Raw genomic sequence first — 12,310 nt, 5'->3', positions numbered from 1 at the left:
GCAAAATGGATGCAAAACCAGTACCTCCTCCCAGGGTTGTGAAACTAAAAGGAAATGCTTATTGAGACCAGGGGGTTGGAGGGTCTCCAGAAGGCTCTCTTTGTGTGAAACTTTTCTGGAACTGGACTCTCCTCAACCTGTGGGTGAGGGTCCAGTGTGGAGCTGGGGAGGAGATGGGGCTGGATGTGGACTGAGGCAAAAAAAAAAATACTAGTTTTTTTTCAGGAGGGGAAGCCACCTCCTTTCCATATCTCAGAGTGGGGCCTCCACCAAGGGCCCATGGGATGTACAATCAGAAGTGACAACACCAGACCCCCCAGAGCAGGGATGGAGCCTTACTGTGAAGAACCTTCTCTCTGGTCCAAGCTCCAGTGTGATGTGGTGCTGCTCGCAGAGTTCTCCATGTCGCCACCAAGCAAAGAGCTCCCTGGAGCTGGAGTTCTATTAAACCACAGGTGCCTGAGTGTCAGAATGACACAAGGACTAAGAGCATTGAAAATGAACTATATTGATAAAAATGACAGAAGTACAGATGAGGCAAGGGGTGGGAAGCACAAGGACTGACTGCCTTTCAGGCCTTTACAAGAAATGTATCGGTAATATCTCCCCCCACAGCTCAAGAGAGCCCAAATGGTAGAAATTAATGGAAAATTAGCCTATGGATCTTATCTCTACACTGCTGGTTCCAGAGACCCAAGTTTCAACCCATCAAAGTTTTTGCAGGCAGCCACACAACAAAGGAAGAAACACAGACCTTGCCTTAGGAAGTCACAGCCAGACTTAAGGTTGGGGTTGCTCAGAATGGTCAGTGATCACTATGGACTCAGCCCGTCTTCCATGCTCACATCCTCTGTCCTCACAGAAACATGCATGGTTCACTACAGAGAACTTTCTTGGCTACTTGTGCATACTAGAAACTGGCAATGGTGACATGCAAGGAGAAGACACAGAAAAGGACACCTGCCTCTGGAGTGCTCCACACATTGCCAAAGATCTGAAGTTCTTAATACTTGGGATTTTGAAAAATGTTTCTTAATATGTAAATGGAGAAGGGAAACCCATTGGGACTATTTAGTATCCATTGGGAAAGGAAGTTGGATCCCTACCTCACAAAACACCACCAAAGCCATTAGAAACATATCAAGAACCAACACTTGAAAGGAGAACTTGACAAATTTTAGAACTATTTTTGATGAGTAAATATCATTGTTTTTTTTTACTTGAGGTATTGTTGATTTTTAATGATTTGTTAGTTTATGGTGTACAGCTAAGGGATTCAGTGGTTCATTGTCTCAGGTGCTTCCTTGGACAAAATTCACCCCCTATAGTAAGCCCCTGGGCCATGTCCTCTACTCAGAACAGTTAATAATCCTGAAAACACAGAGCAGCATGCGATGTTGCTCACTGGTATTTTTTGACAAAATAAATTATTCTAATATGACACAAAAATCAAACCTAGAGACTAGCAGAGGATCTCCAAACATATCTTAAAACAGGAAGCCTTGCTCCCTTGAACCTGGGTGCATGAAACAGGGCTTGGAAAGGGAAGAGCTGTGTTATGAATATTTTGTCTGCATAGGACAAAGCGGTGTGTAGAGAGGAGCAGGCACATCCCAGGAGACTGAGCACATTTACACAGTGACTGCACTCTCAGCCCTTCTCTTGGGTCATCGCACTGTCTCCACCCCTGACATAGGGTGAGCAGCTCCCACGTAAAATGGAGAGTATGGTCACATGACCTGGACCTGGCCAATCGGTGGGTTCTGTCCTCCCTGGCCACCGTGATTGGCTCAGGACTGTCGCATTGACCAATCAGGGCCCAGGGCCGGGCCTCAAGCTGGAATCAAGGGAAAGAGGAGCTCTCGTTCTGCCGGAAAGGGTGGGGCTGAGTGACGTAGGTCTAAAGCAGTGGGAGGGACCTAAGGTCAGCCTGGGGCCGTTGGTGACCTTCCTGCACGAGTCAGGGCAGAGCCGCCGGCCTGAGAATGAAGGTGCTGCTGAGCCCAGGGGTTGAAATCACCGGTTCCTGCTGTGGTCCCGGAGCTCCACCTGAGACTGACAGACGCTGTCTGCTTGTGAGTCCTCTGCTGCTTGTCTGTCAACTTGTTTGAACCATGCTGGGTGTCCTGTCCAGATGGCTAAGTGGAGGCCCTGGAAATGCAAGTGTGTGGGTTTTGGGTGAATTCAGGGAAGAAATGCCAGATGACACTGGGAGACTCAAGTTATTCTGGATTCAGGTGATATCTCTAAGGGCTAGATATTAATTCTCAGATAACCCAAATTAGTCTTCACAGGATTAAGATAGCAGTGTGCTAAGGGAGCAATCGTTGTCCTCATTCTAGAGGATGAAACTGGTGCTCAGAGAAGGGGGTAACGTGGCTACAGCAAGGAGGTGTGTACCCAGACAGATCCGGTGTGTACCCCCGGATCATGCTGTTTAAACTCAGGGAAGCTGCTGGTGTGGCTTGTCTGTGTGACAGGGGCTAAGGCACCAGCCCACACTGGTTGCTGTGGGCACCTGACTTAGTAAATGCCATCTGGTAGCTTTGAGACTCACAAAAGCAGTTTGAACTGAAGAGAGAAAGGGCACCTCTCTTCGTCCAACCCACCACACCCTCCAGATTTTCACACACCCTAACCCCTTTCTCTTGCTTTCTGAAACATTTACAGAGTCCCACTCATGTGACCTCATTTGATGTCCACTGTTCACGAGCTGCCATCTGGAGCTGCTACAACAGCAGCCAAGGGCCTTTGCGCCCAAGTACCTCTCTTCCTTTGGACCTTGTGGGCCCTACTCCCCACTTGCACACCACAGGTCTTTTCCAAGTATTGTGGAGACCCTCACTCAGTTTGCAGCATGTTGTATCCATCACTGTCCTTTCAATACCTCCCTTGAAACTCAGCTTGTGTGCTCCTTTGCAGCAGTGTGGCCCACCTGGCTGCTACTGGACGGACAGAGCTGACAATGAAACAACAACTCAGATCTGACAGCTCAGACTCTCTGTAAAAAGGGACCTCACTCTTCACACTGTAGAGGCTGTCATAGCCTCCAGGGTTCGGGAACCAGTGCTTGGGCCAAGGTGACTTCACAGGTGTTTAAATGCCTGGGGAGGCTTCTGGCTCTAGTGGGAATGGCTCGAGTCTCCTGAGGTTCTGAAGGCCCACTGTGTGCAGGTTCACGGTGCACAGAGAAAAGAAGGTGGAGTCCTGCCCTGGAGGTGGTCACAGCTCATGGATGAGCCAGACAGGCAGGCAGGACATGATAGCACCTGAGCTGCCTTGGTGACTGAATGGTGTGGGGGCAGAGGAAGAGAACCACGTCTGCTCCCTCATGTGGTGCCCAGGGCATTTTTTCATCAGACTAAGCACTTACCCAGGGATGACCATCACTGCTGTCTGCAGAGGGCTTCCATTGTTGTATGTCTTCCTCTGAGCAGTCAGGCCATCTCTAAACTACAATGGCCATGGGCATTGCCTCTCCTTGGAACTTCCCATGTGTTCTCTCAATGATACAGAACATTGATTTTCTACAGGTTTTTTGGGCCACAAGGATGTTGGGTAATTCTCTAGCTCTCTGTTATGAGGTACTCTTTACTGCTTGTTAGGAGGGTTTTTTTTTTTCCCAAGCTCTCCTTCTTGGCTTATTTTGTGAGTTTTTATGTGCCTCAGGAAGAGCTCAGAATTATCCTTCTGGCTGAGATGTCACACCTACAACAACAATGTCTGGCTGGAGATTATGACCATATTTGCCAAAAAGGCTTCATTTGCCACATGATATCTTGAAAGTACCTACGCTGTGCTTTCAGATACCCAAAGGCTACTTCAAATGAAATAACAAAAATTCTCAAATGTAGCCTTACAATGTGTGGGGAGTCAGAAAAAAACATCTTCTATCATTTCGCTATAGTCACTGACTGGGGACACCCAGAATATAGGAAGAAATAAAGAAAGAAAAGGATTAAAGTGTGTTCAGGATCGGGTGAAGGGATGAACAGGGATATGAATACAGGATTTGTTGGGAGGTGGGGCGGAAAGATTGAAAGGGTCTGAAACAACAAAACGGTGATGATTACACAGCATTTTGAAGGTACTCGATGTACACAAATTGCAACAATTATGATAAAATTTATTAATCAAAACTTAACAGAAAACAATAGAGAAAGCCATAAAAGAAATAACACAAGAAAGTTACAGACAAACTAAAAGAAAGACGCACAGGGGAAGGGAACTCAGTCTCCCCTGGGTGGGGAGCTAGTTGATGGCATCCACGGGGAGCAGACAGGGATGCAGGCTGCAGAGCCAACTGCTCCCCTGGTCATGGTGTTTCAAGAAAGGGCTCTGGGTCTCTGTCCAGAACAGGGACCCATTCTCCCTGCAGGGGTGAGTCAGTCATCGTGGGCGTCTGGGTGTTGGACAGGAGCCAGGGCAGGCTCTCCCTGCCGAGGTGGTAACTCATCCCCTGACTCGGGTTCTCCTGCCAAAGCCCGAGCAGGTGCAGGTGAAGGTGGAGTTGAAGGTTCTCGCTGAGGTGTGGGACATGGGTGCCTGGAGCTGGGGGTCCTGCAGGCACAGAGATCTGATCTGCCCAGTATGCTGGCCAATACTGAGCTGGCCTTGTGTCTTTGGGAAGGGAAGTCTCAGGTCTCCATCTCCCTCAGTGGATCCCTGAGTCCTGCACCTGTAGCAACCACTGCTGTAAAGACAGGACTTGGAAGTGGAGCCTGATTGCAATTGGAGGCCAGTGCTAGAGCTGGGAGAGAAGAAAAGGTTACCCATGGCTGCCTTGTGATGTGTGAATCTGGGGACAGAAAACATCCGACAGATTCCCAAGGAATACCCAGGACAGGATGCCTTCTCTGACTGCAGTCTACAAGACGGTGTGAGGCTAGCCTTTGCTCCATGCCCAGCACAAGCTCTGGGGGACTACTCCCTGTGTAGTTCAGCACATCCGCCCCACACACTGACATGCACCGGCCGGAGCATCCTCACCTCTGTGCTCTCCCATGCTGGGGTCCAGGTCCTCCTGCTGCCTCAGAGGCAGTGATTCTCGGGGCTCTGGGTTGGAGCTGGGTGTGCTGAGCTCCGTGGAAGCCTGAGACTGGGCCGCTGGGAGTGTCCTGGGTAGTGACTGGGCAGGAGGCTTTCCCCACTTCCTCTTCATTCATAGCTGGGCTGAACTCTCTTGGGGCAAACTCACCTGGAGCATGCACTGGGCCTCATGGGCAGGGGGGCGGTGCTCCAACCCCTCTCTCGGGGAGGTGGATGGGGTGTCCCCCTCATAAACAATATCCGGTGGGAAGCTCTGCAATGCCAAGGACCATCAGCCAGCCCTGCTTGGAGTATACGAAGCTGGGCCTGACCACTATGGCTGCTGCTTCTGCCTGCACGAACTTCTGGAAGAGAGAGGTGTGTCTGCTCAGATACCTACCCGGGAGGATGGAAACCCACCTGAGGGAGAGAGGTGACCCTGGGCGGCCGGTGCTGCCTGCACTCTCCCCATCCCGCCCAGCCTGCTCTCCCCTGGGGTGTGGACACAACCGGCCCACAGGCTTCTGACCCCACATCCGCCTCGGCTTGCTTGAGGCAGACACGCCCCCAAGAAACCCCCATCCACACGCACCGGGAAAGGACACAGTGTTTCCAGGTGGGATGAGAGAGGTGTCCTGCCCCAGGCTGGGGCTCCCCGTGTTACCTTTCTGTCCCTTCAGTCAAAGTGCCAGAGGCCTCATGGGGGAGACCTGAGCCAGCATAAACTGGACTCCCACACACTGCATGTGAGCTCTCCTGAGGCCCCGGCCTCTGGGCAGGGGCAAACAGCAGAACATCTTGACAGCAAGTGATCTGGCTAGGGGCTCCTCCTCGCTCTGGAGGCCTGGATACCCGGGTTCCGGGTTCTGTTGGGTTCTGTTGCCGGGAAGTGACATCATTTCCTGGGGTTCATTGCCAAGTTCCCTTACACAAAGCTCCCCAAGGGAATCTCTCTGTTTCTGACTGCTCGACCACCCCCTTAGCCATGTGCAGGACAGTGACACCCACACAGCCCACCCCACATCCTTGGGGAGGCCCGGGTGAGCTCTGAAGACCCCGCTGCTTTCAGACCAGGCTCCTTCTTCTCATACGTGATGTGGCCCTGGACAAGCATATGCCCCTCAGGAATTCCCCAGTCTCTCCATCTGCAGAGTGGGGGGCATTCTCCCATCTGCTTCCTAGGTCTGTTGGCCTACGAGCACTTGCATGCCTTTCAACCTGGGGCTGATATCACTTGGAGCTTGTGCACTGAGATTTCCGAAAGAAGGATTCCATCCAGGGCTGACATACCACCGAATAGGGTAGAACGAGGCCTGGATGGGCTCTGGGACCTAGGAAAAGGCAGTCCTCCCACCTTCCTGACTAGTTCAAGATCCCACCGCCCCCTGCCCAGTGGGAGATCTGGAGGTAAGATTCAGACCTCACCCCTCTTATATCCAACAACATTCGTCACCCTCCTGTTCCACTGACATTCTGGCTCAAGTGTCCCACCTCAGTCTCTAGGGGAGGGCTAGTCTTCCCCTTCAATGCGTCCCAGCATTCTCTCTTTTACTCTCATCACCTTGGGTCATTTCCCCCCTTGCAGTGTGAAAGGGCCTGTCGTTGGTTCATACCTTGAGATTGATTCATGCAAATTCCGTGAGATCTTCTCATCTCCTCTCTCCTTGTTCAGTCTCTCTCTAGACGGGTCTGTTTCTTAACCTTTCTAAATTCAGTCTATCAATTTTTCCCCCTCTCTCTGTCTCTCCTGTGGATGCATGCCTGTGAATATATGTATGCATGCCTATTGTTTGCCTAGGCTTAGGTTTTAGGGTTTAGCTTTCAGTGAGATAAAGGATTGGGGTTGGAGTTTCTGTGAGGGGAAGTGATAGGGGTGATGCTGTTGTTTCTGGTTCACTGAGTGGTGTGAGTTCTTAGTCTGTTTTTCATGTGAACCCCTCATCAGAGACACCACTTGCAAATAGTCCCTGATGTTCAGTTTGCTACCTTTTTGATTTGTGAATGCTTAGCGTTTCTGTTGCAAAGCTGTTCAGTTGGGTGGAAGCCCCTGGTGTTCTTTGGTTTCCTGTTTCCCTTACTTGAAGAGACCCATTTTTGCTTCCCACACCAAATGTTAAGCAGCCTAAGGCACACACTTATTTCGAGGAGTTTCAGACTTCCCTTGGGGCTCATCCGGTAAAGAATCCGCCTGCAAGGCAGGAGACCCGGGTTCGATTCCCGGGTTGGGAAGATCTCCTGGAGAAGGGAAAGGCTACCCACTCCGGTATTCTGGCCTGGAGAATCCAATGGCCTGTATAGTCTATGAGGTTGCAGAGTCAGACACGACTGAGCGACTGTCACTTTCACTCATAACTTCAGGCTGTGGGTTGACGTGTTTCACCGATTTTGAGGTACTATGAGAACAAAAGTCAACGTGATTCTTCAGATGCAGCCACCCAGTTTTGCCATGGCCCTTTCTTGAAGAGGCTTTTGTGTTCCCATTCGCATATTCTCCCTTCCTTTGTAGTAGATGAATTGACCATAGAAGCTTGGGTTTATTTCTTGGACTCTCAACTCTATCGTATGGATCTGGACCTGTGTGTGTTTGTGTACCCAACACCATACTCTCCAGGTGATCCTAGCGTTGCAGTCTAGTTGGCTACCAGGCAGCCTGGTAGGCCCATATCAGGCCTTCTTTCCTTAGACTGTACAGACCATATAGGCTCCTTTGTGTTTCCATACCCATGACAGAATTTTCTGGTTTAGTACCCTGAGAACTTCCCTTGGCGATTTGGGAGGAATAGCACGGACCCTCTGGATTGCCTTCGGGGATGTGACATCATTTTACCAACAGGAACCCTTCCAATCCATGAGCTCAGCTCAGCTGATTTTCCGCCGGATCATGTGGATTTCATCTTCTTTCATCCATCTCTTGCATTTTTCTGAGACCAGGTCCTTCCCTCCTGGGTTAGATGGACTCCTGGGTATTTCCTTTCGGTGTATGTCACTGTCAATGGGGTTGATACTTACCTTCCCATTCTAAGAGTTTGTGGTGAGTATTGGAAATGCAAACGATTTTCCTCCCTTCCTCCCTGTCCATCTCTCTGAGCCACCAGGTAGAACAGGCCTAGTCAGGGTCACACGGGCCTCAGGGAGTGCAGCTAGATCGTGTTTCTCAGGCCCTCAGTGCTGGGCATCGTTCGATATACTCTCCGTGCACCTTCCTTGGCCTGGTGTCCCTTCGCACCTTTCCCTAGTTTTAATAGCCTTGCTTGTGTTCTTTGTCTCTTTGCAGACAAATCCTGTATCAGCTGTGTGTTTGCAGGTATTTCTCTGCCAGTGTGTGACGTATACTTTGCTTTTTTTCCTAAGGTCTATACCAGAGCAGAGACCTTTGATTTTGCACAGTCCACAGTATTGCCTTTTTGTGCATTGCCTTTCTGTATTGTGTGTGAAGACTCAAAGCTCACGTCTAGCCTCTGCTCGATTTTCTTCTGGATTTGTGAGATGTTTGGCACGGAAAATACGTCTCAGAAAAATTTGAAGCGAAGTGGGTGTAAGGTGTCAAGTTTCCATCCACATTCATGTCATCCCCACTGGTTTTCAATTCGTCGCTCCTGAACTCTTTTGGAGACCTTGTGGGAAGTTTGGTTGCATTTCAGTTTGAATTTCTGCCCTTTAATAGATTCACCCGGTTCTGCCAGCAGGGACACGGTAAAGGGGGAGTGAGGGGCAGCGTGCACTCCCAGCACTGACCGCACTGTGGGGCGAGTGCTGCTCTCCCTTCTGGGAGCCACAGGCCACAAGCATCCCAGTGAGGAGCCAGCTCTGTGCGCAGCTGAAAGGAGTTAGTCTCTCAGGAGCCTCTGCGACGTTGGTTGCCTTTGGGTCACCCAGGGTGGGCGTTTACAGGGACAAGAACCATTGCACTGCAAGTGAAGTGAGAAGCCATCTGAAATCCGCCACTGCTCCTAAAGAAATGCGCCTGAGGCCCCTTGCAGGCCCTGCACAGAGAGCTCTTTAGTGAGCATGCTTGGGGACTCTGTTCCCTCGTGGGCTGCCCAGGGCAGGCTGTCACCAGTCCAGATACGGACCACGGTGATGACCGTCACTGCTGTCTCCAAAGGGTTTTCATTGGTGTGTATCCTCATCTGAGCGGTCAGGCTACGTGCACTGCCTCTCCCGGCAACTTCTAGGCCAGGTCTCCTAGGCTAGAACTCTCAGGTCTGACTTGTAGGACTAGGCTACACTGGCCAAGTGCATTGCCTGTCCTCGCAACTTCACAGCTTTCTTCTCTTCTTTACTGCACATTGATTTTCAAGAGTGTGTTTGGACCACAAGGATGTTGGGTCTTTCTCTAGCCTTGTCTCATGAGGTGGAGACAACCCCATTGTTTCTGGTTGTTGGCCTGCTCTGTTTTGCCCGTTATCTTTCCTGGCTTCTTTTGGTGAGTTTGTTTGTGCCTCCGGAAGAGCTCGGCATTTCTATTCGGGCTGAGACGTCACACAACAGTACTGCCTACCTGGAGATTAGTTGCCAAAAGGGCCTCATTTGCAGGTGACATCTTGAAATCACCTGCACTGCCCTTTCTGATACACAAAGGCTGCCTTAAAGGAAATAAAAAACAAGAAATCCCAAGTCTAGTCTTAAAATATGTGGGTGGTCTAATGAAACCACCTTTTCTATGATTTCTTTGATAGGCATTAACTGGAGACCTCCAGAATATGGGAAGACACTGAGATATGAGAGAATTAAAGGCTGTCAGGGGCAAGGGAGGAAGAGGCAGTGCTTGAAGTGAATACAGGATTTGCAGGGGGTGGGGGAAGCTTGGTTGTGGAGAATGAAAGGGTCCCAAGCTAGAAAGTGGTGATGGTTGCACAGCATTGTGAAGGTCCCTAATGCTCCAGAAATGTACCACCTAACATCAATTTTATTGATTAAAAATTTAAGGTAAAAATACACAATCGGTGATGAACAAAATACAAATCAAGAAAATACAGAGAAACTGAATGAAAAGAAGCTCAGGGGAAGCGAACTTAATCTTCACTGGGTTGAGAGCGAGTTGATGGCATCCATGGGGGGCAGAGAGGGATGGAGGCTGCAAAGCCAACCCCTCCCCTGGACACGGTGTTTCCAGAAATGGAAATTTGGAAAGGGCTCTGGGTCTCTGTCCAGAGCAGGGGCCCATTCTGCTTGCAGAGGTGGGTCAGTCACCGTGGGCATCTGGCGTCTTGGGCAGGAGCCGGGGCAGGCTCTCCCTGCAGAGGGGTTAGCTTATCCCCTGACTCGGGTTGTCCTGCCAAAGTCCGAGCAGGGGCAGGCGTAACTGCACATGTAGGATGAGGTGGAGGTTCTCCCCCGGGGATTGGAGCATTGGTGCCTGGGGCTGGGGGTCCTACAGGCACAGAGTTCTGATCTTCCCAGTGTGCTGGCCAACACCCAGTTGGCCCGGTGTCTTTGTGAAGGCATGTCTCAGGTCTCAATCTCCCCTCAGTGGATCCTTGGGTCCTGGACATATAGAATCCACCTCTGTAGGGACAGGTCTTGGAAGTGGAGCCTGGTTGACCTTGGGGGCTGGTGTTGGAGCTGTGAGAGAAGAAGAGGTTAGCCCCAGTCCTACCTTTGCCCTTTGCCTCTCTGGAGACAGAATTCTACCCTGAGCTTTTGAGACAATTCTCAGTTTAGGATGTCACAATAGGATGTCTTCCTGAGTGCAGTCCACCAATGGGTGGTCTGAGGCCAGCCTTGCTTCAGGCCAGGCACCAGGTTTGGGGGACTGCTCCCGGTGTAGCTCAGCACTCCTTCCCCACACACTCACATGCACGACCACCTCCTCACCTCTGTGCTCTGCCATGCTGGGCTCCGGGTCCGCCTGCTGCCTCAGAGGCAGGGGTTCTCGGTGCTCTGAGTTGGAGCCGGGTGTGCTGAGCTCCGTGGCAGCCTGAGACTGGGCCGCTGGCTGTGTCTTGGGTGGTGTGTGGGCAGCAGGCCTTCCCCACTTCCTCTTCATTCCCAGTTGGGCTGAACCCCCTGTTGGCTCGCTCACCTGGAGCCTGCACTGGGCCTCACAGGCAGGGGTGGTGGTGCTCCGACCCCTCCCTCGTGGAGGTGGATGGGGTGTCCCCCTCATGGGCCATATCTGGTGGAAAACTCTGCAATGCCAGTGACCGTCAGCCAGCCCTGCTTGGAGTTTACCGAGCTGGGCCTGGCCAGTATGGCTGCTGCTTCTGCCTGCTCGAACTTCTGCTCCCAGAACGAAGAGAGACGTGTGTCTGCTCAGATACCTACCCGGGAGAATTGAGACGCACCTGAGGGCGTGAGGTCAGCCTGGGCGGCCGGTGCTGCCTGCACTCTCCCCATCCCGCCCAGCCTGCTCTCCCCTGGGGTGTGGACACAACCGGCCCACAGGCTTCTGACCCCACATCCGCCTCGGCTTGCTTGAGGCAGACACGCCCCCAAGAAACCCCCAACCACACGCACCGGGAAAGGACACAGTGTTTCCAGGTGGGATGAGAGAGGTGTCCTGCCCCAGGCTGGGGCTCCCCGTGTTACCTTTCTGTCCCTTCAGTCAAAGTGCCAGAGGCCTCTCGGGGGGGCCCTGAGCCAGCGTCGACAAGACTCCCACACACTGCCTGTGAGCTCTCCTGAGGCCCCGGCCTCTGGGCAGCGGCAAACAGCAGAACATCTTGACAGCAAGTGATCTGGCTAGGGGCTCCTCCTCGCTCTGGAGGCCTGGATACCCGGGTTCCGGGTTCTGTTGGGTTCTGTTGCCGGGAAGTGACATCATTTCCTGGGGTTCATTGCCAAGTTCCCTTACACAAAGCTCCCCAAGGGAATCTCTCTGTTTCTGACTGCTCGACCACCCCCTTAGCCATGTGCAGGACAGTGACACCCACACAGCCCACCCCACATCCTTGGGGAGGCCCGGGTGCAGCCAGGGCCTGAGCTCTGAGGACCCCGCTGCTTTCAGACCAGGCTCCTTCTTCTCATACGTGATGTGGCCCTGGACAAGCATATGCCCCTCAGGAATTCCCCAGTCTCTCCATCTGCAGAGTGGGGGGCATTCTCCCATCTGCTTCCTAGGTCTGTTGGCCTACGAGCACTTGCATGCCTTTCAACCTGGGGCTGATATCACTTGGAGCTTGTGCACTGAGATTTCCGAAAGAAGGATTCCATCCAGGGCTGACATACCACCGAATAGGGTAGAACGAGGCCTGGATGGGCTCTGGGACCTAGGAAAAGGCAGTCCTCCCACCTTCCTGACTAGTTCAAGATCCCACCGCCCCCTGCCCAGTGGGAGATC

General features: G+C 51.9%; 1 long non-coding RNA gene across 1 annotated transcript; it reads right to left on the bottom strand.

Moving 5' to 3' along the window:
• Positions 1–4,105: 4,105 nt before the first annotated feature.
• LOC145520375 (uncharacterized) lies at positions 4,106–11,734 on the bottom strand. The gene is made up of 2 exons (XR_014064438.1): positions 11,560–11,734; positions 4,106–5,393 (listed from the first exon to the last, which is right to left on the bottom strand). It is a non-coding gene; the product is annotated as an uncharacterized LOC145520375 (long non-coding RNA).
• Between the last annotated feature and the right edge of the window lie 576 nt (positions 11,735–12,310).

This window comes from Giraffa tippelskirchi, chromosome 9 (assembly GCF_054371585.1).
Source record: "Giraffa tippelskirchi isolate mGirTip1 chromosome 9, T2T-mGirTip1v1.2.pri, whole genome shotgun sequence".
NCBI lineage: Eukaryota > Metazoa > Chordata > Mammalia > Artiodactyla > Giraffidae > Giraffa > Giraffa tippelskirchi.
This window is presented reverse-complemented; position numbering and strand designations above follow the sequence as displayed.